The sequence below is a fragment of the Lytechinus pictus genome, unplaced genomic scaffold, assembly GCF_037042905.1.
Source record: "Lytechinus pictus isolate F3 Inbred unplaced genomic scaffold, Lp3.0 scaffold_45, whole genome shotgun sequence".
Taxonomy (NCBI): domain Eukaryota; kingdom Metazoa; phylum Echinodermata; class Echinoidea; order Temnopleuroida; family Toxopneustidae; genus Lytechinus; species Lytechinus pictus.
In genome coordinates, this window is record NW_026974165.1 from 58,230 (window position 1) to 82,972 (window position 24,743).

A 24,743-nucleotide genomic window follows, 5' to 3' on the forward strand; every position below is an offset into this window, starting at 1 on the left:
TGCCCCTTTATTCATTTTTACATTTTAAGTCGTTGGTATTTGTTTTCCTTATAGTATCACTTTTGTCTCTTTTTGTTGTCTTTTTCGTCTCCTTCGTCACCCTTTTTAATAGAGCAGGAATAAACTTTTCGCTTGATGTCCGACATTCAAGGCAATGAGGAAAGTCGTTTGTTTGCAAGCACAGGGTCTCCAAGAGACGAGGCGCGCAGTTCAAGGCCTACACCATCATGTGAATTGTTGCGTCACACACAGGTGCGCATCCAAGAAAAAAAACACGACAATATCTCAAAATTCTCGTAGGTAGGCATCCGATGGAAACTGAAACAAACCCAATGAAAGATCGGTGGAATGACTGAAGACATCAAGAAACCAATATTATTACTGACAGGGATTAAATAGATGATGACGTCATAGTATCCCTTCAAATAGCTTGACTTTGATGGAGCAAGAGCCTACGACCATACCATGCTGAATATACCGGTTCTCGTCCGATCACCGAAGTCAAGCAGCATAGGGCTCGGTTAGTACTTGGATGGGAGACCGCCTGGGAATACCGGGTGTTGTAGGCATTTTTTGCTTCATGAAATGCCCCTTTATTCATTTTTACATTTTAAGTCGTTGGTATTTGTTTTCCTTATAGTATCACTTTTGTCTCTTTTTGTTGTCTTTTTCGTCTCCTTCGTCACCCTTTTTAATAGAGCAGGAATAAACTTTTCGCTTGATGTCCGACATTCAAGGCAATGAGGAAAGTCGTTTGTTTGCAAGCACAGGGTCTCCAAGAGACGAGGCGCGCAGTTCAAGGCCTACACCATCATGTGAATTGTTGCGTCACACACAGGTGCGCATCCAAGAAAAAAAACACGACAATATCTCAAAATTCTCGTAGGTAGGCATCCGATGGAAACTGAAACAAACCCAATGAAAGATCGGTGGAATGACTGAAGACATCAAGAAACCAATATTATTACTGACAGGGATTAAATAGATGATGACGTCATAGTATCCCTTCAAATAGCTTGACTTTGATGGAGCAAGAGCCTACGACCATACCATGCTGAATATACCGGTTCTCGTCCGATCACCGAAGTCAAGCAGCATAGGGCTCGGTTAGTACTTGGATGGGAGACCGCCTGGGAATACCGGGTGTTGTAGGCATTTTTTGCTTCATGAAATGCCCCTTTATTCATTTTTACATTTTAAGTCGTTGGTATTTGTTTTCCTTATAGTATCACTTTTGTCTCTTTTTGTTGTCTTTTTCGTCTCCTTCGTCACCCTTTTTAATAGAGCAGGAATAAACTTTTCGCTTGATGTCCGACATTCAAGGCAATGAGGAAAGTCGTTTGTTTGCAAGCACAGGGTCTCCAAGAGACGAGGCGCGCAGTTCAAGGCCTACACCATCATGTGAATTGTTGCGTCACACACAGGTGCGCATCCAAGAAAAAAAACACGACAATATCTCAAAATTCTCGTAGGTAGGCATCCGATGGAAACTGAAACAAACCCAATGAAAGATCGGTGGAATGACTGAAGACATCAAGAAACCAATATTATTACTGACAGGGATTAAATAGATGATGACGTCATAGTATCCCTTCAAATAGCTTGACTTTGATGGAGCAAGAGCCTACGACCATACCATGCTGAATATACCGGTTCTCGTCCGATCACCGAAGTCAAGCAGCATAGGGCTCGGTTAGTACTTGGATGGGAGACCGCCTGGGAATACCGGGTGTTGTAGGCATTTTTTGCTTCATGAAATGCCCCTTTATTCAGTTTTACATTTTAAGTCGTTGGTATTTGTTTTCCTTATAGTATCACTTTTGTCTCTTTTTGTTGTCTTTTTCGTCTCCTTCGTCACCCTTTTTAATAGAGCAGGAATAAACTTTTCGCTTGATGTCCGACATTCAAGGCAATGAGGAAAGTCGTTTGTTTGCAAGCACAGGGTCTCCAAGAGACGAGGCGCGCAGTTCAAGGCCTACACCATCATGTGAATTGTTGCGTCACACACAGGTGCGCATCCAAGAAAAAAAACACGACAATATCTCAAAATTCTCGTAGGTAGGCATCCGATGGAAACTGAAACAAACCCAATGAAAGATCGGTGGAATGACTGAAGACATCAAGAAACCAATATTATTACTGACAGGGATTAAATAGATGATGACGTCATAGTATCCCTTCAAATAGCTTGACTTTGATGGAGCAAGAGCCTACGACCATACCATGCTGAATATACCGGTTCTCGTCCGATCACCGAAGTCAAGCAGCATAGGGCTCGGTTAGTACTTGGATGGGAGACCGCCTGGGAATACCGGGTGTTGTAGGCATTTTTTGCTTCATGAAATGCCCCTTTATTCATTTTTACATTTTAAGTCGTTGGTATTTGTTTTCCTTATAGTATCACTTTTGTCTCTTTTTGTTGTCTTTTTCGTCTCCTTCGTCACCCTTTTTAATAGAGCAGGAATAAACTTTTCGCTTGATGTCCGACATTCAAGGCAATGAGGAAAGTCGTTTGTTTGCAAGCACAGGGTCTCCAAGAGACGAGGCGCGCAGTTCAAGGCCTACACCATCATGTGAATTGTTGCGTCACACACAGGTGCGCATCCAAGAAAAAAAACACGACAATATCTCAAAATTCTCGTAGGTAGGCATCCGATGGAAACTGAAACAAACCCAATGAAAGATCGGTGGAATGACTGAAGACATCAAGAAACCAATATTATTACTGACAGGGATTAAATAGATGATGACGTCATAGTATCCCTTCAAATAGCTTGACTTTGATGGAGCAAGAGCCTACGACCATACCATGCTGAATATACCGGTTCTCGTCCGATCACCGAAGTCAAGCAGCATAGGGCTCGGTTAGTACTTGGATGGGAGACCGCCTGGGAATACCGGGTGTTGTAGGCATTTTTTGCTTCATGAAATGCCCCTTTATTCATTTTTACATTTTAAGTCGTTGGTATTTGTTTTCCTTATAGTATCACTTTTGTCTCTTTTTGTTGTCTTTTTCGTCTCCTTCGTCACCCTTTTTAATAGAGCAGGAATAAACTTTTCGCTTGATGTCCGACATTCAAGGCAATGAGGAAAGTCGTTTGTTTGCAAGCACAGGGTCTCCAAGAGACGAGGCGCGCAGTTCAAGGCCTACACCATCATGTGAATTGTTGCGTCACACACAGGTGCGCATCCAAGAAAAAAAACACGACAATATCTCAAAATTCTCGTAGGTAGGCATCCGATGGAAACTGAAACAAACCCAATGAAAGATCGGTGGAATGACTGAAGACATCAAGAAACCAATATTATTACTGACAGGGATTAAATAGATGATGACGTCATAGTATCCCTTCAAATAGCTTGACTTTGATGGAGCAAGAGCCTACGACCATACCATGCTGAATATACCGGTTCTCGTCCGATCACCGAAGTCAAGCAGCATAGGGCTCGGTTAGTACTTGGATGGGAGACCGCCTGGGAATACCGGGTGTTGTAGGCATTTTTTGCTTCATGAAATGCCCCTTTATTCATTTTTACATTTTAAGTCGTTGGTATTTGTTTTCCTTATAGTATCACTTTTGTCTCTTTTTGTTGTCTTTTTCGTCTCCTTCGTCACCCTTTTTAATAGAGCAGGAATAAACTTTTCGCTTGATGTCCGACATTCAAGGCAATGAGGAAAGTCGTTTGTTTGCAAGCACAGGGTCTCCAAGAGACGAGGCGCGCAGTTCAAGGCCTACACCATCATGTGAATTGTTGCGTCACACACAGGTGCGCATCCAAGAAAAAAAACACGACAATATCTCAAAATTCTCGTAGGTAGGCATCCGATGGAAACTGAAACAAACCCAATGAAAGATCGGTGGAATGACTGAAGACATCAAGAAACCAATATTATTACTGACAGGGATTAAATAGATGATGACGTCATAGTATCCCTTCAAATAGCTTGACTTTGATGGAGCAAGAGCCTACGACCATACCATGCTGAATATACCGGTTCTCGTCCGATCACCGAAGTCAAGCAGCATAGGGCTCGGTTAGTACTTGGATGGGAGACCGCCTGGGAATACCGGGTGTTGTAGGCATTTTTTGCTTCATGAAATGCCCCTTTATTCATTTTTACATTTTAAGTCGTTGGTATTTGTTTTCCTTATAGTATCACTTTTGTCTCTTTTTGTTGTCTTTTTCGTCTCCTTCGTCACCCTTTTTAATAGAGCAGGAATAAACTTTTCGCTTGATGTCCGACATTCAAGGCAATGAGGAAAGTCGTTTGTTTGCAAGCACAGGGTCTCCAAGAGACGAGGCGCGCAGTTCAAGGCCTACACCATCATGTGAATTGTTGCGTCACACACAGGTGCGCATCCAAGAAAAAAAACACGACAATATCTCAAAATTCTCGTAGGTAGGCATCCGATGGAAACTGAAACAAACCCAATGAAAGATCGGTGGAATGACTGAAGACATCAAGAAACCAATATTATTACTGACAGGGATTAAATAGATGATGACGTCATAGTATCCCTTCAAATAGCTTGACTTTGATGGAGCAAGAGCCTACGACCATACCATGCTGAATATACCGGTTCTCGTCCGATCACCGAAGTCAAGCAGCATAGGGCTCGGTTAGTACTTGGATGGGAGACCGCCTGGGAATACCGGGTGTTGTAGGCATTTTTTGCTTCATGAAATGCCCCTTTATTCATTTTTACATTTTAAGTCGTTGGTATTTGTTTTCCTTATAGTATCACTTTTGTCTCTTTTTGTTGTCTTTTTCGTCTCCTTCGTCACCCTTTTTAATAGAGCAGGAATAAACTTTTCGCTTGATGTCCGACATTCAAGGCAATGAGGAAAGTCGTTTGTTTGCAAGCACAGGGTCTCCAAGAGACGAGGCGCGCAGTTCAAGGCCTACACCATCATGTGAATTGTTGCGTCACACACAGGTGCGCATCCAAGAAAAAAAACACGACAATATCTCAAAATTCTCGTAGGTAGGCATCCGATGGAAACTGAAACAAACCCAATGAAAGATCGGTGGAATGACTGAAGACATCAAGAAACCAATATTATTACTGACAGGGATTAAATAGATGATGACGTCATAGTATCCCTTCAAATAGCTTGACTTTGATGGAGCAAGAGCCTACGACCATACCATGCTGAATATACCGGTTCTCGTCCGATCACCGAAGTCAAGCAGCATAGGGCTCGGTTAGTACTTGGATGGGAGACCGCCTGGGAATACCGGGTGTTGTAGGCATTTTTTGCTTCATGAAATGCCCCTTTATTCATTTTTACATTTTAAGTCGTTGGTATTTGTTTTCCTTATAGTATCACTTTTGTCTCTTTTTGTTGTCTTTTTCGTCTCCTTCGTCACCCTTTTTAATAGAGCAGGAATAAACTTTTCGCTTGATGTCCGACATTCAAGGCAATGAGGAAAGTCGTTTGTTTGCAAGCACAGGGTCTCCAAGAGACGAGGCGCGCAGTTCAAGGCCTACACCATCATGTGAATTGTTGCGTCACACACAGGTGCGCATCCAAGAAAAAAAACACGACAATATCTCAAAATTCTCGTAGGTAGGCATCCGATGGAAACTGAAACAAACCCAATGAAAGATCGGTGGAATGACTGAAGACATCAAGAAACCAATATTATTACTGACAGGGATTAAATAGATGATGACGTCATAGTATCCCTTCAAATAGCTTGACTTTGATGGAGCAAGAGCCTACGACCATACCATGCTGAATATACCGGTTCTCGTCCGATCACCGAAGTCAAGCAGCATAGGGCTCGGTTAGTACTTGGATGGGAGACCGCCTGGGAATACCGGGTGTTGTAGGCATTTTTTGCTTCATGAAATGCCCCTTTATTCATTTTTACATTTTAAGTCGTTGGTATTTGTTTTCCTTATAGTATCACTTTTGTCTCTTTTTGTTGTCTTTTTCGTCTCCTTCGTCACCCTTTTTAATAGAGCAGGAATAAACTTTTCGCTTGATGTCCGACATTCAAGGCAATGAGGAAAGTCGTTTGTTTGCAAGCACAGGGTCTCCAAGAGACGAGGCGCGCAGTTCAAGGCCTACACCATCATGTGAATTGTTGCGTCACACACAGGTGCGCATCCAAGAAAAAAAACACGACAATATCTCAAAATTCTCGTAGGTAGGCATCCGATGGAAACTGAAACAAACCCAATGAAAGATCGGTGGAATGACTGAAGACATCAAGAAACCAATATTATTACTGACAGGGATTAAATAGATGATGACGTCATAGTATCCCTTCAAATAGCTTGACTTTGATGGAGCAAGAGCCTACGACCATACCATGCTGAATATACCGGTTCTCGTCCGATCACCGAAGTCAAGCAGCATAGGGCTCGGTTAGTACTTGGATGGGAGACCGCCTGGGAATACCGGGTGTTGTAGGCATTTTTTGCTTCATGAAATGCCCCTTTATTCATTTTTACATTTTAAGTCGTTGGTATTTGTTTTCCTTATAGTATCACTTTTGTCTCTTTTTGTTGTCTTTTTCGTCTCCTTCGTCACCCTTTTTAATAGAGCAGGAATAAACTTTTCGCTTGATGTCCGACATTCAAGGCAATGAGGAAAGTCGTTTGTTTGCAAGCACAGGGTCTCCAAGAGACGAGGCGCGCAGTTCAAGGCCTACACCATCATGTGAATTGTTGCGTCACACACAGGTGCGCATCCAAGAAAAAAAACACGACAATATCTCAAAATTCTCGTAGGTAGGCATCCGATGGAAACTGAAACAAACCCAATGAAAGATCGGTGGAATGACTGAAGACATCAAGAAACCAATATTATTACTGACAGGGATTAAATAGATGATGACGTCATAGTATCCCTTCAAATAGCTTGACTTTGATGGAGCAAGAGCCTACGACCATACCATGCTGAATATACCGGTTCTCGTCCGATCACCGAAGTCAAGCAGCATAGGGCTCGGTTAGTACTTGGATGGGAGACCGCCTGGGAATACCGGGTGTTGTAGGCATTTTTTGCTTCATGAAATGCCCCTTTATTCATTTTTACATTTTAAGTCGTTGGTATTTGTTTTCCTTATAGTATCACTTTTGTCTCTTTTTGTTGTCTTTTTCGTCTCCTTCGTCACCCTTTTTAATAGAGCAGGAATAAACTTTTCGCTTGATGTCCGACATTCAAGGCAATGAGGAAAGTCGTTTGTTTGCAAGCACAGGGTCTCCAAGAGACGAGGCGCGCAGTTCAAGGCCTACACCATCATGTGAATTGTTGCGTCACACACAGGTGCGCATCCAAGAAAAAAAACACGACAATATCTCAAAATTCTCGTAGGTAGGCATCCGATGGAAACTGAAACAAACCCAATGAAAGATCGGTGGAATGACTGAAGACATCAAGAAACCAATATTATTACTGACAGGGATTAAATAGATGATGACGTCATAGTATCCCTTCAAATAGCTTGACTTTGATGGAGCAAGAGCCTACGACCATACCATGCTGAATATACCGGTTCTCGTCCGATCACCGAAGTCAAGCAGCATAGGGCTCGGTTAGTACTTGGATGGGAGACCGCCTGGGAATACCGGGTGTTGTAGGCATTTTTTGCTTCATGAAATGCCCCTTTATTCATTTTTACATTTTAAGTCGTTGGTATTTGTTTTCCTTATAGTATCACTTTTGTCTCTTTTTGTTGTCTTTTTCGTCTCCTTCGTCACCCTTTTTAATAGAGCAGGAATAAACTTTTCGCTTGATGTCCGACATTCAAGGCAATGAGGAAAGTCGTTTGTTTGCAAGCACAGGGTCTCCAAGAGACGAGGCGCGCAGTTCAAGGCCTACACCATCATGTGAATTGTTGCGTCACACACAGGTGCGCATCCAAGAAAAAAAACACGACAATATCTCAAAATTCTCGTAGGTAGGCATCCGATGGAAACTGAAACAAACCCAATGAAAGATCGGTGGAATGACTGAAGACATCAAGAAACCAATATTATTACTGACAGGGATTAAATAGATGATGACGTCATAGTATCCCTTCAAATAGCTTGACTTTGATGGAGCAAGAGCCTACGACCATACCATGCTGAATATACCGGTTCTCGTCCGATCACCGAAGTCAAGCAGCATAGGGCTCGGTTAGTACTTGGATGGGAGACCGCCTGGGAATACCGGGTGTTGTAGGCATTTTTTGCTTCATGAAATGCCCCTTTATTCATTTTTACATTTTAAGTCGTTGGTATTTGTTTTCCTTATAGTATCACTTTTGTCTCTTTTTGTTGTCTTTTTCGTCTCCTTCGTCACCCTTTTTAATAGAGCAGGAATAAACTTTTCGCTTGATGTCCGACATTCAAGGCAATGAGGAAAGTCGTTTGTTTGCAAGCACAGGGTCTCCAAGAGACGAGGCGCGCAGTTCAAGGCCTACACCATCATGTGAATTGTTGCGTCACACACAGGTGCGCATCCAAGAAAAAAAACACGACAATATCTCAAAATTCTCGTAGGTAGGCATCCGATGGAAACTGAAACAAACCCAATGAAAGATCGGTGGAATGACTGAAGACATCAAGAAACCAATATTATTACTGACAGGGATTAAATAGATGATGACGTCATAGTATCCCTTCAAATAGCTTGACTTTGATGGAGCAAGAGCCTACGACCATACCATGCTGAATATACCGGTTCTCGTCCGATCACCGAAGTCAAGCAGCATAGGGCTCGGTTAGTACTTGGATGGGAGACCGCCTGGGAATACCGGGTGTTGTAGGCATTTTTTGCTTCATGAAATGCCCCTTTATTCATTTTTACATTTTAAGTCGTTGGTATTTGTTTTCCTTATAGTATCACTTTTGTCTCTTTTTGTTGTCTTTTTCGTCTCCTTCGTCACCCTTTTTAATAGAGCAGGAATAAACTTTTCGCTTGATGTCCGACATTCAAGGCAATGAGGAAAGTCGTTTGTTTGCAAGCACAGGGTCTCCAAGAGACGAGGCGCGCAGTTCAAGGCCTACACCATCATGTGAATTGTTGCGTCACACACAGGTGCGCATCCAAGAAAAAAAACACGACAATATCTCAAAATTCTCGTAGGTAGGCATCCGATGGAAACTGAAACAAACCCAATGAAAGATCGGTGGAATGACTGAAGACATCAAGAAACCAATATTATTACTGACAGGGATTAAATAGATGATGACGTCATAGTATCCCTTCAAATAGCTTGACTTTGATGGAGCAAGAGCCTACGACCATACCATGCTGAATATACCGGTTCTCGTCCGATCACCGAAGTCAAGCAGCATAGGGCTCGGTTAGTACTTGGATGGGAGACCGCCTGGGAATACCGGGTGTTGTAGGCATTTTTTGCTTCATGAAATGCCCCTTTATTCATTTTTACATTTTAAGTCGTTGGTATTTGTTTTCCTTATAGTATCACTTTTGTCTCTTTTTGTTGTCTTTTTCGTCTCCTTCGTCACCCTTTTTAATAGAGCAGGAATAAACTTTTCGCTTGATGTCCGACATTCAAGGCAATGAGGAAAGTCGTTTGTTTGCAAGCACAGGGTCTCCAAGAGACGAGGCGCGCAGTTCAAGGCCTACACCATCATGTGAATTGTTGCGTCACACACAGGTGCGCATCCAAGAAAAAAAACACGACAATATCTCAAAATTCTCGTAGGTAGGCATCCGATGGAAACTGAAACAAACCCAATGAAAGATCGGTGGAATGACTGAAGACATCAAGAAACCAATATTATTACTGACAGGGATTAAATAGATGATGACGTCATAGTATCCCTTCAAATAGCTTGACTTTGATGGAGCAAGAGCCTACGACCATACCATGCTGAATATACCGGTTCTCGTCCGATCACCGAAGTCAAGCAGCATAGGGCTCGGTTAGTACTTGGATGGGAGACCGCCTGGGAATACCGGGTGTTGTAGGCATTTTTTGCTTCATGAAATGCCCCTTTATTCATTTTTACATTTTAAGTCGTTGGTATTTGTTTTCCTTATAGTATCACTTTTGTCTCTTTTTGTTGTCTTTTTCGTCTCCTTCGTCACCCTTTTTAATAGAGCAGGAATAAACTTTTCGCTTGATGTCCGACATTCAAGGCAATGAGGAAAGTCGTTTGTTTGCAAGCACAGGGTCTCCAAGAGACGAGGCGCGCAGTTCAAGGCCTACACCATCATGTGAATTGTTGCGTCACACACAGGTGCGCATCCAAGAAAAAAAACACGACAATATCTCAAAATTCTCGTAGGTAGGCATCCGATGGAAACTGAAACAAACCCAATGAAAGATCGGTGGAATGACTGAAGACATCAAGAAACCAATATTATTACTGACAGGGATTAAATAGATGATGACGTCATAGTATCCCTTCAAATAGCTTGACTTTGATGGAGCAAGAGCCTACGACCATACCATGCTGAATATACCGGTTCTCGTCCGATCACCGAAGTCAAGCAGCATAGGGCTCGGTTAGTACTTGGATGGGAGACCGCCTGGGAATACCGGGTGTTGTAGGCATTTTTTGCTTCATGAAATGCCCCTTTATTCATTTTTACATTTTAAGTCGTTGGTATTTGTTTTCCTTATAGTATCACTTTTGTCTCTTTTTGTTGTCTTTTTCGTCTCCTTCGTCACCCTTTTTAATAGAGCAGGAATAAACTTTTCGCTTGATGTCCGACATTCAAGGCAATGAGGAAAGTCGTTTGTTTGCAAGCACAGGGTCTCCAAGAGACGAGGCGCGCAGTTCAAGGCCTACACCATCATGTGAATTGTTGCGTCACACACAGGTGCGCATCCAAGAAAAAAAACACGACAATATCTCAAAATTCTCGTAGGTAGGCATCCGATGGAAACTGAAACAAACCCAATGAAAGATCGGTGGAATGACTGAAGACATCAAGAAACCAATATTATTACTGACAGGGATTAAATAGATGATGACGTCATAGTATCCCTTCAAATAGCTTGACTTTGATGGAGCAAGAGCCTACGACCATACCATGCTGAATATACCGGTTCTCGTCCGATCACCGAAGTCAAGCAGCATAGGGCTCGGTTAGTACTTGGATGGGAGACCGCCTGGGAATACCGGGTGTTGTAGGCATTTTTTGCTTCATGAAATGCCCCTTTATTCATTTTTACATTTTAAGTCGTTGGTATTTGTTTTCCTTATAGTATCACTTTTGTCTCTTTTTGTTGTCTTTTTCGTCTCCTTCGTCACCCTTTTTAATAGAGCAGGAATAAACTTTTCGCTTGATGTCCGACATTCAAGGCAATGAGGAAAGTCGTTTGTTTGCAAGCACAGGGTCTCCAAGAGACGAGGCGCGCAGTTCAAGGCCTACACCATCATGTGAATTGTTGCGTCACACACAGGTGCGCATCCAAGAAAAAAAACACGACAATATCTCAAAATTCTCGTAGGTAGGCATCCGATGGAAACTGAAACAAACCCAATGAAAGATCGGTGGAATGACTGAAGACATCAAGAAACCAATATTATTACTGACAGGGATTAAATAGATGATGACGTCATAGTATCCCTTCAAATAGCTTGACTTTGATGGAGCAAGAGCCTACGACCATACCATGCTGAATATACCGGTTCTCGTCCGATCACCGAAGTCAAGCAGCATAGGGCTCGGTTAGTACTTGGATGGGAGACCGCCTGGGAATACCGGGTGTTGTAGGCATTTTTTGCTTCATGAAATGCCCCTTTATTCATTTTTACATTTTAAGTCGTTGGTATTTGTTTTCCTTATAGTATCACTTTTGTCTCTTTTTGTTGTCTTTTTCGTCTCCTTCGTCACCCTTTTTAATAGAGCAGGAATAAACTTTTCGCTTGATGTCCGACATTCAAGGCAATGAGGAAAGTCGTTTGTTTGCAAGCACAGGGTCTCCAAGAGACGAGGCGCGCAGTTCAAGGCCTACACCATCATGTGAATTGTTGCGTCACACACAGGTGCGCATCCAAGAAAAAAAACACGACAATATCTCAAAATTCTCGTAGGTAGGCATCCGATGGAAACTGAAACAAACCCAATGAAAGATCGGTGGAATGACTGAAGACATCAAGAAACCAATATTATTACTGACAGGGATTAAATAGATGATGACGTCATAGTATCCCTTCAAATAGCTTGACTTTGATGGAGCAAGAGCCTACGACCATACCATGCTGAATATACCGGTTCTCGTCCGATCACCGAAGTCAAGCAGCATAGGGCTCGGTTAGTACTTGGATGGGAGACCGCCTGGGAATACCGGGTGTTGTAGGCATTTTTTGCTTCATGAAATGCCCCTTTATTCATTTTTACATTTTAAGTCGTTGGTATTTGTTTTCCTTATAGTATCACTTTTGTCTCTTTTTGTTGTCTTTTTCGTCTCCTTCGTCACCCTTTTTAATAGAGCAGGAATAAACTTTTCGCTTGATGTCCGACATTCAAGGCAATGAGGAAAGTCGTTTGTTTGCAAGCACAGGGTCTCCAAGAGACGAGGCGCGCAGTTCAAGGCCTACACCATCATGTGAATTGTTGCGTCACACACAGGTGCGCATCCAAGAAAAAAAACACGACAATATCTCAAAATTCTCGTAGGTAGGCATCCGATGGAAACTGAAACAAACCCAATGAAAGATCGGTGGAATGACTGAAGACATCAAGAAACCAATATTATTACTGACAGGGATTAAATAGATGATGACGTCATAGTATCCCTTCAAATAGCTTGACTTTGATGGAGCAAGAGCCTACGACCATACCATGCTGAATATACCGGTTCTCGTCCGATCACCGAAGTCAAGCAGCATAGGGCTCGGTTAGTACTTGGATGGGAGACCGCCTGGGAATACCGGGTGTTGTAGGCATTTTTTGCTTCATGAAATGCCCCTTTATTCATTTTTACATTTTAAGTCGTTGGTATTTGTTTTCCTTATAGTATCACTTTTGTCTCTTTTTGTTGTCTTTTTCGTCTCCTTCGTCACCCTTTTTAATAGAGCAGGAATAAACTTTTCGCTTGATGTCCGACATTCAAGACAATGAGGAAAGTCGTTTGTTTGCAAGCACAGGGTCTCCAAGAGACGAGGCGCGCAGTTCAAGGCCTACACCATCATGTGAATTGTTGCGTCACACACAGGTGCGCATCCAAGAAAAAAAACACGACAATATCTCAAAATTCTCGTAGGTAGGCATCCGATGGAAACTGAAACAAACCCAATGAAAGATCGGTGGAATGACTGAAGACATCAAGAAACCAATATTATTACTGACAGGGATTAAATAGATGATGACGTCATAGTATCCCTTCAAATAGCTTGACTTTGATGGAGCAAGAGCCTACGACCATACCATGCTGAATATACCGGTTCTCGTCCGATCACCGAAGTCAAGCAGCATAGGGCTCGGTTAGTACTTGGATGGGAGACCGCCTGGGAATACCGGGTGTTGTAGGCATTTTTTGCTTCATGAAATGCCCCTTTATTCATTTTTACATTTTAAGTCGTTGGTATTTGTTTTCCTTATAGTATCACTTTTGTCTCTTTTTGTTGTCTTTTTCGTCTCCTTCGTCACCCTTTTTAATAGAGCAGGAATAAACTTTTCGCTTGATGTCCGACATTCAAGGCAATGAGGAAAGTCGTTTGTTTGCAAGCACAGGGTCTCCAAGAGACGAGGCGCGCAGTTCAAGGCCTACACCATCATGTGAATTGTTGCGTCACACACAGGTGCGCATCCAAGAAAAAAAACACGACAATATCTCAAAATTCTCGTAGGTAGGCATCCGATGGAAACTGAAACAAACCCAATGAAAGATCGGTGGAATGACTGAAGACATCAAGAAACCAATATTATTACTGACAGGGATTAAATAGATGATGACGTCATAGTATCCCTTCAAATAGCTTGACTTTGATGGAGCAAGAGCCTACGACCATACCATGCTGAATATACCGGTTCTCGTCCGATCACCGAAGTCAAGCAGCATAGGGCTCGGTTAGTACTTGGATGGGAGACCGCCTGGGAATACCGGGTGTTGTAGGCATTTTTTGCTTCATGAAATGCCCCTTTATTCATTTTTACATTTTAAGTCGTTGGTATTTGTTTTCCTTATAGTATCACTTTTGTCTCTTTTTGTTGTCTTTTTCGTCTCCTTCGTCACCCTTTTTAATAGAGCAGGAATAAACTTTTCGCTTGATGTCCGACATTCAAGGCAATGAGGAAAGTCGTTTGTTTGCAAGCACAGGGTCTCCAAGAGACGAGGCGCGCAGTTCAAGGCCTACACCATCATGTGAATTGTTGCGTCACACACAGGTGCGCATCCAAGAAAAAAAACACGACAATATCTCAAAATTCTCGTAGGTAGGCATCCGATGGAAACTGAAACAAACCCAATGAAAGATCGGTGGAATGACTGAAGACATCAAGAAACCAATATTATTACTGACAGGGATTAAATAGATGATGACGTCATAGTATCCCTTCAAATAGCTTGACTTTGATGGAGCAAGAGCCTACGACCATACCATGCTGAATATACCGGTTCTCGTCCGATCACCGAAGTCAAGCAGCATAGGGCTCGGTTAGTACTTGGATGGGAGACCGCCTGGGAATACCGGGTGTTGTAGGCATTTTTTGCTTCATGAAATGCCCCTTTATTCATTTTTACATTTTAAGTCGTTGGTATTTGTTTTCCTTATAGTATCACTTTTGTCTCTTTTTGTTGTCTTTTTCGTCTCCTTCGTCACCCTTTTTAATAGAGCAGGAATAAACTTTTCGCTTGATGTCCGACATTCAAGACAATGAGGAAAGTCGTTTGTTTGCAAGCACAGGGTCTCCAAGAGACGAGGCGCGCAGTTCAAGGCCTACACCATCATGTGAATTGTTGCGTCACACACAGGTGCGCATCCAAGAAAAAAAACACGACAATATCTCAAAATTCTCGTAGGTAGGCATCCGATGGAAACTGAAACAAACCCAATGAAAGATCGGTGGAATGACTGAAGACATCAAGAAACCAATATTATTACTGACAGGGATTAAATAGATGATGACGTCATAGTATCCCTTCAAATAGCTTGACTTTGATGGAGCAAGAGCCTACGACCATACCATGCTGAATATACCGGTTCTCGTCCGATCACCGAAGTCAAGCAGCATAGGGCTCGGTTAGTACTTGGATGGGAGACCGCCTGGGAATACCGGGTGTTGTAGGCATTTTTTGCTTCATGAAATGCCCCTTTATTCATTTTTACATTTTAAGTCGTTGGTATTTGTTTTCCTTATAGTATCACTTTTGTCTCTTTTTGTTGTCTTTTTCGTCTCCTTCGTCACCCTTTTTAATAGAGCAGGAATAAACTTTTCGCTTGATGTCCGACATTCAAGGCAATGAGGAAAGTCGTTTGTTTGCAAGCACAGGGTCTCCAAGAGACGAGGCGCGCAGTTCAAGGCCTACACCATCATGTGAATTGTTGCGTCACACACAGGTGCGCATCCAAGAAAAAAAACACGACAATATCTCAAAATTCTCGTAGGTAGGCATCCGATGGAAACTGAAACAAACCCAATGAAAGATCGGTGGAATGACTGAAGACATCAAGAAACCAATATTATTACTGACAGGGATTAAATAGATGATGACGTCATAGTATCCCTTCAAATAGCTTGACTTTGATGGAGCAAGAGCCTACGACCATACCATGCTGAATATACCGGTTCTCGTCCGATCACCGAAGTCAAGCAGCATAGGGCTCGGTTAGTACTTGGATGGGAGACCGCCTGGGAATACCGGGTGTTGTAGGCATTTTTTGCTTCATGAAATGCCCCTTTATTCATTTTTACATTTTAAGTCGTTGGTATTTGTTTTCCTTATAGTATCACTTTTGTCTCTTTTTGTTGTCTTTTTCGTCTCCTTCGTCACCCTTTTTAATAGAGCAGGAATAAACTTTTCGCTTGATGTCCGACATTCAAGGCAATGAGGAAAGTCGTTTGTTTGCAAGCACAGGGTCTCCAAGAGACGAGGCGCGCAGTTCAAGGCCTACACCATCATGTGAATTGTTGCGTCACACACAGGTGCGCATCCAAGAAAAAAAACACGACAATATCTCAAAATTCTCGTAGGTAGGCATCCGATGGAAACTGAAACAAACCCAATGAAAGATCGGTGGAATGACTGAAGACATCAAGAAACCAATATTATTACTGACAGGGATTAAATAGATGATGACGTCATAGTATCCCTTCAAATAGCTTGACTTTGATGGAGCAAGAGCCTACGACCATACCATGCTGAATATACCGGTTCTCGTCCGATCACCGAAGTCAAGCAGCATAGGGCTCGGTTAGTACTTGGATGGGAGACCGCCTGGGAATACCGGGTGTTGTAGGCATTTTTTGCTTCATGAAATGCCCCTTTATTCATTTTTACATTTTAAGTCGTTGGTATTTGTTTTCCTTATAGTATCACTTTTGTCTCTTTTTGTTGTCTTTTTCGTCTCCTTCGTCACCCTTTTTAATAGAGCAGGAATAAACTTTTCGCTTGATGTCCGACATTCAAGGCAATGAGGAAAGTCGTTTGTTTGCAAGCACAGGGTCTCCAAGAGACGAGGCGCGCAGTTCAAGGCCTACACCATCATGTGAATTGTTGCGTCACACACAGGTGCGCATCCAAGAAAAAAAACACGACAATATCTCAAAATTCTCGTAGGTAGGCATCCGATGGAAACTGAAACAAACCCAATGAAAGATCGGTGGAATGACTGAAGACATCAAGAAACCAATATTATTACTGACAGGGATTAAATAGATGATGACGTCATAGTATCCCTTCAAATAGCTTGACTTTGATGGAGCAAGAGCCTACGACCATACCATGCTGAATATACCGGTTCTCGTCCGATCACCGAACTCAAGCAGCATAGGGCTCGGTTAGTACTTGGATGGGAGACCGCCTGGGAATACCGGGTGTTGTAGGCATTTTTTGCTTCATGAAATGCCCCTTTATTCATTTTTACATTTTAAGTCGTTGGTATTTGTTTTCCTTATAGTATCACTTTTGTCTCTTTTTGTTGTCTTTTTCGTCTCCTTCGTCACCCTTTTTAATAGAGCAGGAATAAACTTTTCGCTTGATGTCCGACATTCAAGGCAATGAGGAAAGTCGTTTGTTTGCAAGCACAGGGTCTCCAAGAGACGAGGCGCGCAGTTCAAGGCCTACACCATCATGTGAATTGTTGCGTCACACACAGGTGCGCATCCAAGAAAAAAAACACGACAATATCTCAAAATTCTCGTAGGTAGGCATCCGATGGAAACTGAAACAAACCCAATGAAAGATCGGTGGAATGACTGAAGACATCAAGAAACCAATATTATTACTGACAGGGATTAAATAGATGATGACGTCATAGTATCCCTTCAAATAGCTTGACTTTGATGGAGCAAGAGCCTACGACCATACCATGCTGAATATACCGGTTCTCGTCCGATCACCGAAGTCAAGCAGCATAGGGCTCGGTTAGTACTTGGATGGGAGACCGCCTGGGAATACCGGGTGTTGTAGGCATTTTTTGCTTCATGAAATGCCCCTTTATTCATTTTTACATTTTAAGTCGTTGGTATTTGTTTTCCTTATAGTATCACTTTTGTCTCTTTTTGTTGTCTTTTTCGTCTCCTTCGTCACCCTTTTTAATAGAGCAGGAATAAACTTTTCGCTTGATGTCCGACATTCAAGGCAATGAGGAAAGTCGTTTGTTTGCAAGCACAGGGTCTCCAAGAGACGAGGCGCGCAGTTCAAGGCCTACACCATCATGTGAATTGTTGCGTCACACACAGGTGCGCATCCAAGAAAAAAAACACGACAATATCTCAAAATTCTCGTAGGTAGGCATCCGATGGAAACTGAAACAAACCCAATGAAAGATCGGTGGAATGACTGAAGACATCAAGAAACCAATATTATTACTGACAGGGATTAAATAGATGATGACGTCATAGTATCCCTTCAAATAGCTTGACTTTGATGGAGCAAGAGCCTACGACCATACCATGCTGAATATACCGGTTCTCGTCCGATCACCGAAGTCAAGCAGCATAGGGCTCGGTTAGTACTTGGATGGGAGACCGCCTGGGAATACCGGGTGTTGTAGGCATTTTTTGCTTCATGAAATGCCCCTTTATTCATTTTTACATTTTAAGTCGTTGGTATTTGTTTTCCTTATAGTATCACTTTTGTCTCTTTTTGTTGTCTTTTTCGTCTCCTTCGTCACCCTTTTTAATAGAGCAGGAATAAACTTTTCGCTTGATGTCCGACATTCAAGGCAATGAGGAAAGTCGTTTGTTTGCAAGCACAGGGTCTCCAAGAGACGAGGCGCGCAGTTCAAGGCCTACACCATCATGTGAATTGTTGCGTCACACACAGGTGCGCATCCAAGAAAAAAAACACGACAATATCTCAAAATTCTCGTAGGTAGGCATCCGATGGAAACTGAAACAAACCCAATGAAAGATCGGTGGAATGACTGAAGACATCAAGAAACCAATATTATTACTGACAGGGATTAAATAGATGATGACGTCATAGTATCCCTTCAAATAGCTTGACTTTGATGGAGCAAGAGCCTACGACCATACCATGCTGAATATACCGGTTCTCGTCCGATCACCGAAGTCAAGCAGCATAGGGCTCGGTTAGTACTTGGATGGGAGACCGCCTGGGAATACCGGGTGTTGTAGGCATTTTTTGCTTCATGAAATGCCCCTTTATTCATTTTTACATTTTAAGTCGTTGGTATTTGTTTTCCTTATAGTATCACTTTTGTCTCTTTTTGTTGTCTTTTTCGTCTCCTTCGTCACCCTTTTTAATAGAGCAGGAATAAACTTTTCGCTTGATGTCCGACATTCAAGGCAATGAGGAAAGTCGTTTGTTTGCAAGCACAGGGTCTCCAAGAGACGAGGCGCGCAGTTCAAGGCCTACACCATCATGTGAATTGTTGCGTCACACACAGGTGCGCATCCAAGAAAAAAAACACGACAATATCTCAAAATTCTCGTAGGTAGGCATCCGATGGAAACTGAAACAAACCCAATGAAAGATCGGTGGAATGACTGAAGACATCAAGAAACCAATATTATTACTGACAGGGATTAAATAGATGATGACGTCATAGTATCCCTTCAAATAGCTTGACTTTGATGGAGCAAGAGCCTACGACCATACCATGCTGAATATACCGGTTCTCGTCCGATCACCGAAGTCAAGCAGCATAGGGCTCGGTTAGTACTTGGATGGGAGACCGCCTGGGAATACCGGGTGTTGTAGGCATTTTTTGCTTCATGAAATGCCCCTTTATTCATTTTTACATTTTAAGTCGTTGGTATTTGTTTTCCTTATAGTATCACTTTTGTCTCTTTTTGTTGTCTTTTTCGTCTCCTTCGTCACCCTTTTTAATAGAGCAGGAATAAACTTTTCGCTTGATGTCCGACATTCAAGGCAATGAGGAAAGTCGTTTGTTTGCAAGCACAGGGTCTCCAAGAGACGAGGCGCGCAGTTCAAGGCCTACACCATCATGTGAATTGTTGCGTCACACACAGGTGCGCATCCAAGAAAAAAAACACGACAATATCTCAAAATTCTCGTAGGTAGGCATCCGATGGAAACTGAAACAAACCCAATGAAAGATCGGTGGAATGACTGAAGACATCAAGAAACCAATATTATTACTGACAGGGATTAAATAGATGATGACGTCATAGTATCCCTTCAAATAGCTTGACTTTGATGGAGCAAGAGCCTACGACCATACCATGCTGAATATACCGGTTCTCGTCCGATCACCGAAGTCAAGCAGCATAGGGCTCGGTTAGTACTTGGATGGGAGACCGCCTGGGAATACCGGGTGTTGTAGGCATTTTTTGCTTCATGAAATGCCCCTTTATTCATTTTTACATTTTAAGTCGTTGGTATTTGTTTTCCTTATAGTATCACTTTTGTCTCTTTTTGTTGTCTTTTTCGTCTCCTTCGTCACCCTTTTTAATAGAGCAGGAATAAACTTTTCGCTTGATGTCCGACATTCAAGGCAATGAGGAAAGTCGTTTGTTTGCAAGCACAGGGTCTCCAAGAGACGAGGCGCGCAGTTCAAGGCCTACACCATCATGTGAATTGTTGCGTCACACACAGGTGCGCATCCAAGAAAAAAAACACGACAATATCTCAAAATTCTCGTAGGTAGGCATCCGATGGAAACTGAAACAAACCCAATGAAAGATCGGTGGAATGACTGAAGACATCAAGAAACCAATATTATTACTGACAGGGATTAAATAGATGATGACGTCATAGTATCCCTTCAAATAGCTTGACTTTGATGGAGCAAGAGCCTACGACCATACCATGCTGAATATACCGGTTCTCGTCCGATCACCGAAGTCAAGCAGCATAGGGCTCGGTTAGTACTTGGATGGGAGACCGCCTGGGAATACCGGGTGTTGTAGGCATTTTTTGCTTCATGAAATGCCCCTTTATTCATTTTTACATTTTAAGTCGTTGGTATTTGTTTTCCTTATAGTATCACTTTTGTCTCTTTTTGTTGTCTTTTTCGTCTCCTTCGTCACCCTTTTTAATAGAGCAGGAATAAACTTTTCGCTTGATGTCCGACATTCAAGGCAATGAGGAAAGTCGTTTGTTTGCAAGCACAGGGTCTCCAAGAGACGAGGCGCGCAGTTCAAGGCCTACACCATCATGTGAATTGTTGCGTCACACACAGGTGCGCATCCAAGAAAAAAAACACGACAATATCTCAAAATTCTCGTAGGTAGGCATCCGATGGAAACTGAAACAAACCCAATGAAAGATCGGTGGAATGACTGAAGACATCAAGAAACCAATATTATTACTGACAGGGATTAAATAGATGATGACGTCATAGTATCCCTTCAAATAGCTTGACTTTGATGGAGCAAGAGCCTACGACCATACCATGCTGAATATACCGGTTCTCGTCCGATCACCGAAGTCAAGCAGCATAGGGCTCGGTTAGTACTTGGATGGGAGACCGCCTGGGAATACCGGGTGTTGTAGGCATTTTTTGCTTCATGAAATGCCCCTTTATTCATTTTTACATTTTAAGTCGTTGGTATTTGTTTTCCTTATAGTATCACTTTTGTCTCTTTTTGTTGTCTTTTTCGTCTCCTTCGTCACCCTTTTTAATAGAGCAGGAATAAACTTTTCGCTTGATGTCCGACATTCAAGGCAATGAGGAAAGTCGTTTGTTTGCAAGCACAGGGTCTCCAAGAGACGAGGCGCGCAGTTCAAGGCCTACACCATCATGTGAATTGTTGCGTCACACACAGGTGCGCATCCAAGAAAAAAAACACGACAATATCTCAAAATTCTCGTAGGTAGGCATCCGATGGAAACTGAAACAAACCCAATGAAAGATCGGTGGAATGACTGAAGACATCAAGAAACCAATATTATTACTGACAGGGATTAAATAGATGATGACGTCATAGTATCCCTTCAAATAGCTTGACTTTGATGGAGCAAGAGCCTACGACCATACCATGCTGAATATACCGGTTCTCGTCCGATCACCGAAGTCAAGCAGCATAGGGCTCGGTTAGTACTTGGATGGGAGACCGCCTGGGAATACCGGGTGTTGTAGGCATTTTTTGCTTCATGAAATGCCCCTTTATTCATTTTTACATTTTAAGTCGTTGGTATTTGTTTTCCTTATAGTATCACTTTTGTCTCTTTTTGTTGTCTTTTTCGTCTCCTTCGTCACCCTTTTTAATAGAGCAGGAATAAACTTTTCGCTTGATGTCCGACATTCAAGGCAATGAGGAAAGTCGTTTGTTTGCAAGCACAGGGTCTCCAAGAGACGAGGCGCGCAGTTCAAGGCCTACACCATCATGTGAATTGTTGCGTCACACACAGGTGCGCATCCAAGAAAAAAAACACGACAATATCTCAAAATTCTCGTAGGTAGGCATCCGATGGAAACTGAAACAAACCCAATGAAAGATCGGTGGAATGACTGAAGACATCAAGAAACCAATATTATTACTGACAGGGATTAAATAGATGATGACGTCATAGTATCCCTTCAAATAGCTTGACTTTGATGGAGCAAGAGCCTACGACCATACCATGCTGAATATACCGGTTCTCGTCCGATCACCGAAGTCAAGCAGCATAGGGCTCGGTTAGTACTTGGATGGGAGACCGCCTGGGAATACCGGGTGTTGTAGGCATTTTTTGCTTCATGAAATGCCCCTTTATTCATTTTTACATTTTAAGTCGTTGGTATTTGTTTTCCTTATAGTATCACTTTTGTCTCTTTTTGTTGTCTTTTTCGTCTCCTTCGTCACCCTTTTTAATAGAGCAGGAATAAACTTTTCGCTTGATGTCCGACATTCAAGGCAATGAGGAAAGTCGTTTGTTTGCAAGCACAGGGTCTCCAAGAGACGAGGCGCGCAGTTCAAGGCCTACACCATCATGTGAATTGTTGCGTCACACACAGGTGCGCATCCAAGAAAAAAAACACGACAATATCTCAAAATTCTCGTAGGTAGGCATCCGATGGAAACTGAAACAAACCCAATGAAAGATCGGTGGAATGACTGAAGACATCAAGAAACCAATATTATTACTGACAGGGATTAAATAGATGATGACGTCATAGTATCCCTTCAAATAGCTTGACTTTGATGGAGCAAGAGCCTACGACCATACCATGCTGAATATACCGGTTCTCGTCCGATCACCGAAGTCAAGCAGCATAGGGCTCGGTTAGTACTTGGATGGGAGACCGCCTGGGAATACCGGGTGTTGTAGGCATTTTTTGCTTCATGAAATGCCCCTTTATTCATTTTTACATTTTAAGTCGTTGGTATTTGTTTTCCTTATAGTATCACTTTTGTCTCTTTTTGTTGTCTTTTTCGTCTCCTTCGTCACCCTTTTTAATAGAGCAGGAATAAACTTTTCGCTTGATGTCCGACATTCAAGGCAATGAGGAAAGTCGTTTGTTTGCAAGCACAGGGTCTCCAAGAGACGAGGCGCGCAGTTCAAGGCCTACACCATCATGTGAATTGTTGCGTCACACACAGGTGCGCATCCAAGAAAAAAAACACGACAATATCTCAAAATTCTCGTAGGTAGGCATCCGATGGAAACTGAAACAAACCCAATGAAAGATCGGTGGAATGACTGAAGACATCAAGAAACCAATATTATTACTGACAGGGATTAAATAGATGATGACGTCATAGTATCCCTTCAAATAGCTTGACTTTGATGGAGCAAGAGCCTACGACCATACCATGCTGAATATACCGGTTCTCGTCCGATCACCGAAGTCAAGCAGCATAGGGCTCGGTTAGTACTTGGATGGGAGACCGCCTGGGAATACCGGGTGTTGTAGGCATTTTTTGCTTCATGAAATGCCCCTTTATTCATTTTTACATTTTAAGTCGTTGGTATTTGTTTTCCTTATAGTATCACTTTTGTCTCTTTTTGTTGTCTTTTTCGTCTCCTTCGTCACCCTTTTTAATAGAGCAGGAATAAACTTTTCGCTTGATGTCCGACATTCAAGGCAATGAGGAAAGTCGTTTGTTTGCAAGCACAGGGTCTCCAAGAGACGAGGCGCGCAGTTCAAGGCCTACACCATCATGTGAATTGTTGCGTCACACACAGGTGCGCATCCAAGAAAAAAAACACGACAATATCTCAAAATTCTCGTAGGTAGGCATCCGATGGAAACTGAAACAAACCCAATGAAAGATCGGTGGAATGACTGAAGACATCAAGAAACCAATATTATTACTGACAGGGATTAAATAGATGATGACGTCATAGTATCCCTTCAAATAGCTTGACTTTGATGGAGCAAGAGCCTACGACCATACCATGCTGAATATACCGGTTCTCGTCCGATCACCGAAGTCAAGCAGCATAGGGCTCGGTTAGTACTTGGATGGGAGACCGCCTGGGAATACCGGGTGTTGTAGGCATTTTTTGCTTCATGAAATGCCCCTTTATTCATTTTTACATTTTAAGTCGTTGGTATTTGTTTTCCTTATAGTATCACTTTTGTCTCTTTTTGTTGTCTTTTTCGTCTCCTTCGTCACCCTTTTTAATAGAGCAGGAATAAACTTTTCGCTTGATGTCCGACATTCAAGGCAATGAGGAAAGTCGTTTGTTTGCAAGCACAGGGTCTCCAAGAGACGAGGCGCGCAGTTCAAGGCCTACACCATCATGTGAATTGTTGCGTCACACACAGGTGCGCATCCAAGAAAAAAAACACGACAATATCTCAAAATTCTCGTAGGTAGGCATCCGATGGAAACTGAAACAAACCCAATGAAAGATCGGTGGAATGACTGAAGACATCAAGAAACCAATATTATTACTGACAGGGATTAAATAGATGATGACGTCATAGTATCCCTTCAAATAGCTTGACTTTGATGGAGCAAGAGCCTACGACCATACCATGCTGAATATACCGGTTCTCGTCCGATCACCGAACTCAAGCAGCATAGGGCTCGGTTAGTACTTGGATGGGAGACCGCCTGGGAATACCGGGTGTTGTAGGCATTTTTTGCTTCATGAAATGCCCCTTTATTCATTTTTACATTTTAAGTCGTTGGTATTTGTTTTCCTTATAGTATCACTTTTGTCTCTTTTTGTTGTCTTTTTCGTCTCCTTCGTCACCCTTTTTAATAGAGCAGGAATAAACTTTTCG

General features: G+C 42.4%; 42 non-coding genes across 42 annotated transcripts; all 42 read left to right on the plus strand.

Moving 5' to 3' along the window:
* Positions 1-450: 450 nt before the first annotated feature.
* On the plus strand, positions 451-569 carry LOC135158181 (5S ribosomal RNA). The gene has a single exon (XR_010296954.1). It is a non-coding gene; the product is annotated as a 5S ribosomal RNA (ribosomal RNA).
* A 467-nt stretch (positions 570-1,036) lies between these two features.
* On the plus strand, positions 1,037-1,155 carry LOC135158182 (5S ribosomal RNA). Its single transcript, XR_010296955.1, has one exon. It is a non-coding gene; the product is annotated as a 5S ribosomal RNA (ribosomal RNA).
* Positions 1,156-1,622: 467 nt separating this feature from the next.
* LOC135158183 (5S ribosomal RNA) lies at positions 1,623-1,741 on the plus strand. The gene has a single exon (XR_010296956.1). It is a non-coding gene; the product is annotated as a 5S ribosomal RNA (ribosomal RNA).
* Positions 1,742-2,208: 467 nt separating this feature from the next.
* Positions 2,209-2,327, plus strand: LOC135158184 (5S ribosomal RNA). The gene has a single exon (XR_010296957.1). It is a non-coding gene; the product is annotated as a 5S ribosomal RNA (ribosomal RNA).
* Positions 2,328-2,794: 467 nt separating this feature from the next.
* On the plus strand, positions 2,795-2,913 carry LOC135158185 (5S ribosomal RNA). Its single transcript, XR_010296958.1, has one exon. It is a non-coding gene; the product is annotated as a 5S ribosomal RNA (ribosomal RNA).
* Positions 2,914-3,380: 467 nt separating this feature from the next.
* Positions 3,381-3,499, plus strand: LOC135158186 (5S ribosomal RNA). Its single transcript, XR_010296959.1, has one exon. It is a non-coding gene; the product is annotated as a 5S ribosomal RNA (ribosomal RNA).
* A 467-nt stretch (positions 3,500-3,966) lies between these two features.
* LOC135158187 (5S ribosomal RNA) lies at positions 3,967-4,085 on the plus strand. Its single transcript, XR_010296960.1, has one exon. It is a non-coding gene; the product is annotated as a 5S ribosomal RNA (ribosomal RNA).
* Positions 4,086-4,552: 467 nt separating this feature from the next.
* On the plus strand, positions 4,553-4,671 carry LOC135158188 (5S ribosomal RNA). The gene has a single exon (XR_010296961.1). It is a non-coding gene; the product is annotated as a 5S ribosomal RNA (ribosomal RNA).
* Positions 4,672-5,138: 467 nt separating this feature from the next.
* Positions 5,139-5,257, plus strand: LOC135158189 (5S ribosomal RNA). The gene has a single exon (XR_010296962.1). It is a non-coding gene; the product is annotated as a 5S ribosomal RNA (ribosomal RNA).
* A 467-nt stretch (positions 5,258-5,724) lies between these two features.
* LOC135158190 (5S ribosomal RNA) lies at positions 5,725-5,843 on the plus strand. The gene has a single exon (XR_010296963.1). It is a non-coding gene; the product is annotated as a 5S ribosomal RNA (ribosomal RNA).
* Positions 5,844-6,310: 467 nt separating this feature from the next.
* LOC135158192 (5S ribosomal RNA) lies at positions 6,311-6,429 on the plus strand. The gene has a single exon (XR_010296965.1). It is a non-coding gene; the product is annotated as a 5S ribosomal RNA (ribosomal RNA).
* A 467-nt stretch (positions 6,430-6,896) lies between these two features.
* Positions 6,897-7,015, plus strand: LOC135158193 (5S ribosomal RNA). The gene has a single exon (XR_010296966.1). It is a non-coding gene; the product is annotated as a 5S ribosomal RNA (ribosomal RNA).
* A 467-nt stretch (positions 7,016-7,482) lies between these two features.
* Positions 7,483-7,601, plus strand: LOC135158194 (5S ribosomal RNA). Its single transcript, XR_010296967.1, has one exon. It is a non-coding gene; the product is annotated as a 5S ribosomal RNA (ribosomal RNA).
* Positions 7,602-8,068: 467 nt separating this feature from the next.
* Positions 8,069-8,187, plus strand: LOC135158195 (5S ribosomal RNA). The gene has a single exon (XR_010296968.1). It is a non-coding gene; the product is annotated as a 5S ribosomal RNA (ribosomal RNA).
* Positions 8,188-8,654: 467 nt separating this feature from the next.
* Positions 8,655-8,773, plus strand: LOC135158196 (5S ribosomal RNA). Its single transcript, XR_010296969.1, has one exon. It is a non-coding gene; the product is annotated as a 5S ribosomal RNA (ribosomal RNA).
* Positions 8,774-9,240: 467 nt separating this feature from the next.
* Positions 9,241-9,359, plus strand: LOC135158197 (5S ribosomal RNA). The gene has a single exon (XR_010296970.1). It is a non-coding gene; the product is annotated as a 5S ribosomal RNA (ribosomal RNA).
* A 467-nt stretch (positions 9,360-9,826) lies between these two features.
* Positions 9,827-9,945, plus strand: LOC135158198 (5S ribosomal RNA). Its single transcript, XR_010296971.1, has one exon. It is a non-coding gene; the product is annotated as a 5S ribosomal RNA (ribosomal RNA).
* Positions 9,946-10,412: 467 nt separating this feature from the next.
* LOC135158199 (5S ribosomal RNA) lies at positions 10,413-10,531 on the plus strand. The gene has a single exon (XR_010296972.1). It is a non-coding gene; the product is annotated as a 5S ribosomal RNA (ribosomal RNA).
* A 467-nt stretch (positions 10,532-10,998) lies between these two features.
* On the plus strand, positions 10,999-11,117 carry LOC135158200 (5S ribosomal RNA). The gene has a single exon (XR_010296973.1). It is a non-coding gene; the product is annotated as a 5S ribosomal RNA (ribosomal RNA).
* Positions 11,118-11,584: 467 nt separating this feature from the next.
* LOC135158201 (5S ribosomal RNA) lies at positions 11,585-11,703 on the plus strand. The gene has a single exon (XR_010296974.1). It is a non-coding gene; the product is annotated as a 5S ribosomal RNA (ribosomal RNA).
* Positions 11,704-12,170: 467 nt separating this feature from the next.
* On the plus strand, positions 12,171-12,289 carry LOC135158203 (5S ribosomal RNA). Its single transcript, XR_010296976.1, has one exon. It is a non-coding gene; the product is annotated as a 5S ribosomal RNA (ribosomal RNA).
* Positions 12,290-12,756: 467 nt separating this feature from the next.
* LOC135158204 (5S ribosomal RNA) lies at positions 12,757-12,875 on the plus strand. Its single transcript, XR_010296977.1, has one exon. It is a non-coding gene; the product is annotated as a 5S ribosomal RNA (ribosomal RNA).
* A 467-nt stretch (positions 12,876-13,342) lies between these two features.
* LOC135158205 (5S ribosomal RNA) lies at positions 13,343-13,461 on the plus strand. Its single transcript, XR_010296978.1, has one exon. It is a non-coding gene; the product is annotated as a 5S ribosomal RNA (ribosomal RNA).
* Positions 13,462-13,928: 467 nt separating this feature from the next.
* LOC135158206 (5S ribosomal RNA) lies at positions 13,929-14,047 on the plus strand. The gene has a single exon (XR_010296979.1). It is a non-coding gene; the product is annotated as a 5S ribosomal RNA (ribosomal RNA).
* A 467-nt stretch (positions 14,048-14,514) lies between these two features.
* Positions 14,515-14,633, plus strand: LOC135158207 (5S ribosomal RNA). Its single transcript, XR_010296980.1, has one exon. It is a non-coding gene; the product is annotated as a 5S ribosomal RNA (ribosomal RNA).
* Positions 14,634-15,100: 467 nt separating this feature from the next.
* Positions 15,101-15,219, plus strand: LOC135158208 (5S ribosomal RNA). Its single transcript, XR_010296981.1, has one exon. It is a non-coding gene; the product is annotated as a 5S ribosomal RNA (ribosomal RNA).
* A 467-nt stretch (positions 15,220-15,686) lies between these two features.
* LOC135158209 (5S ribosomal RNA) lies at positions 15,687-15,805 on the plus strand. Its single transcript, XR_010296982.1, has one exon. It is a non-coding gene; the product is annotated as a 5S ribosomal RNA (ribosomal RNA).
* A 467-nt stretch (positions 15,806-16,272) lies between these two features.
* Positions 16,273-16,391, plus strand: LOC135158210 (5S ribosomal RNA). Its single transcript, XR_010296983.1, has one exon. It is a non-coding gene; the product is annotated as a 5S ribosomal RNA (ribosomal RNA).
* A 467-nt stretch (positions 16,392-16,858) lies between these two features.
* LOC135158546 (5S ribosomal RNA) lies at positions 16,859-16,977 on the plus strand. The gene has a single exon (XR_010297319.1). It is a non-coding gene; the product is annotated as a 5S ribosomal RNA (ribosomal RNA).
* A 467-nt stretch (positions 16,978-17,444) lies between these two features.
* On the plus strand, positions 17,445-17,563 carry LOC135158211 (5S ribosomal RNA). The gene has a single exon (XR_010296984.1). It is a non-coding gene; the product is annotated as a 5S ribosomal RNA (ribosomal RNA).
* Positions 17,564-18,030: 467 nt separating this feature from the next.
* On the plus strand, positions 18,031-18,149 carry LOC135158212 (5S ribosomal RNA). Its single transcript, XR_010296985.1, has one exon. It is a non-coding gene; the product is annotated as a 5S ribosomal RNA (ribosomal RNA).
* Positions 18,150-18,616: 467 nt separating this feature from the next.
* On the plus strand, positions 18,617-18,735 carry LOC135158214 (5S ribosomal RNA). The gene has a single exon (XR_010296987.1). It is a non-coding gene; the product is annotated as a 5S ribosomal RNA (ribosomal RNA).
* A 467-nt stretch (positions 18,736-19,202) lies between these two features.
* On the plus strand, positions 19,203-19,321 carry LOC135158215 (5S ribosomal RNA). Its single transcript, XR_010296988.1, has one exon. It is a non-coding gene; the product is annotated as a 5S ribosomal RNA (ribosomal RNA).
* A 467-nt stretch (positions 19,322-19,788) lies between these two features.
* LOC135158216 (5S ribosomal RNA) lies at positions 19,789-19,907 on the plus strand. Its single transcript, XR_010296989.1, has one exon. It is a non-coding gene; the product is annotated as a 5S ribosomal RNA (ribosomal RNA).
* Positions 19,908-20,374: 467 nt separating this feature from the next.
* On the plus strand, positions 20,375-20,493 carry LOC135158217 (5S ribosomal RNA). The gene has a single exon (XR_010296990.1). It is a non-coding gene; the product is annotated as a 5S ribosomal RNA (ribosomal RNA).
* Positions 20,494-20,960: 467 nt separating this feature from the next.
* On the plus strand, positions 20,961-21,079 carry LOC135158218 (5S ribosomal RNA). Its single transcript, XR_010296991.1, has one exon. It is a non-coding gene; the product is annotated as a 5S ribosomal RNA (ribosomal RNA).
* Positions 21,080-21,546: 467 nt separating this feature from the next.
* Positions 21,547-21,665, plus strand: LOC135158219 (5S ribosomal RNA). The gene has a single exon (XR_010296992.1). It is a non-coding gene; the product is annotated as a 5S ribosomal RNA (ribosomal RNA).
* Positions 21,666-22,132: 467 nt separating this feature from the next.
* On the plus strand, positions 22,133-22,251 carry LOC135158220 (5S ribosomal RNA). Its single transcript, XR_010296993.1, has one exon. It is a non-coding gene; the product is annotated as a 5S ribosomal RNA (ribosomal RNA).
* A 467-nt stretch (positions 22,252-22,718) lies between these two features.
* On the plus strand, positions 22,719-22,837 carry LOC135158221 (5S ribosomal RNA). The gene has a single exon (XR_010296994.1). It is a non-coding gene; the product is annotated as a 5S ribosomal RNA (ribosomal RNA).
* Positions 22,838-23,304: 467 nt separating this feature from the next.
* LOC135158222 (5S ribosomal RNA) lies at positions 23,305-23,423 on the plus strand. The gene has a single exon (XR_010296995.1). It is a non-coding gene; the product is annotated as a 5S ribosomal RNA (ribosomal RNA).
* Positions 23,424-23,890: 467 nt separating this feature from the next.
* Positions 23,891-24,009, plus strand: LOC135158223 (5S ribosomal RNA). The gene has a single exon (XR_010296996.1). It is a non-coding gene; the product is annotated as a 5S ribosomal RNA (ribosomal RNA).
* A 467-nt stretch (positions 24,010-24,476) lies between these two features.
* LOC135158547 (5S ribosomal RNA) lies at positions 24,477-24,595 on the plus strand. The gene has a single exon (XR_010297320.1). It is a non-coding gene; the product is annotated as a 5S ribosomal RNA (ribosomal RNA).
* The last annotated feature ends 148 nt before the right edge of the window (positions 24,596-24,743 follow it).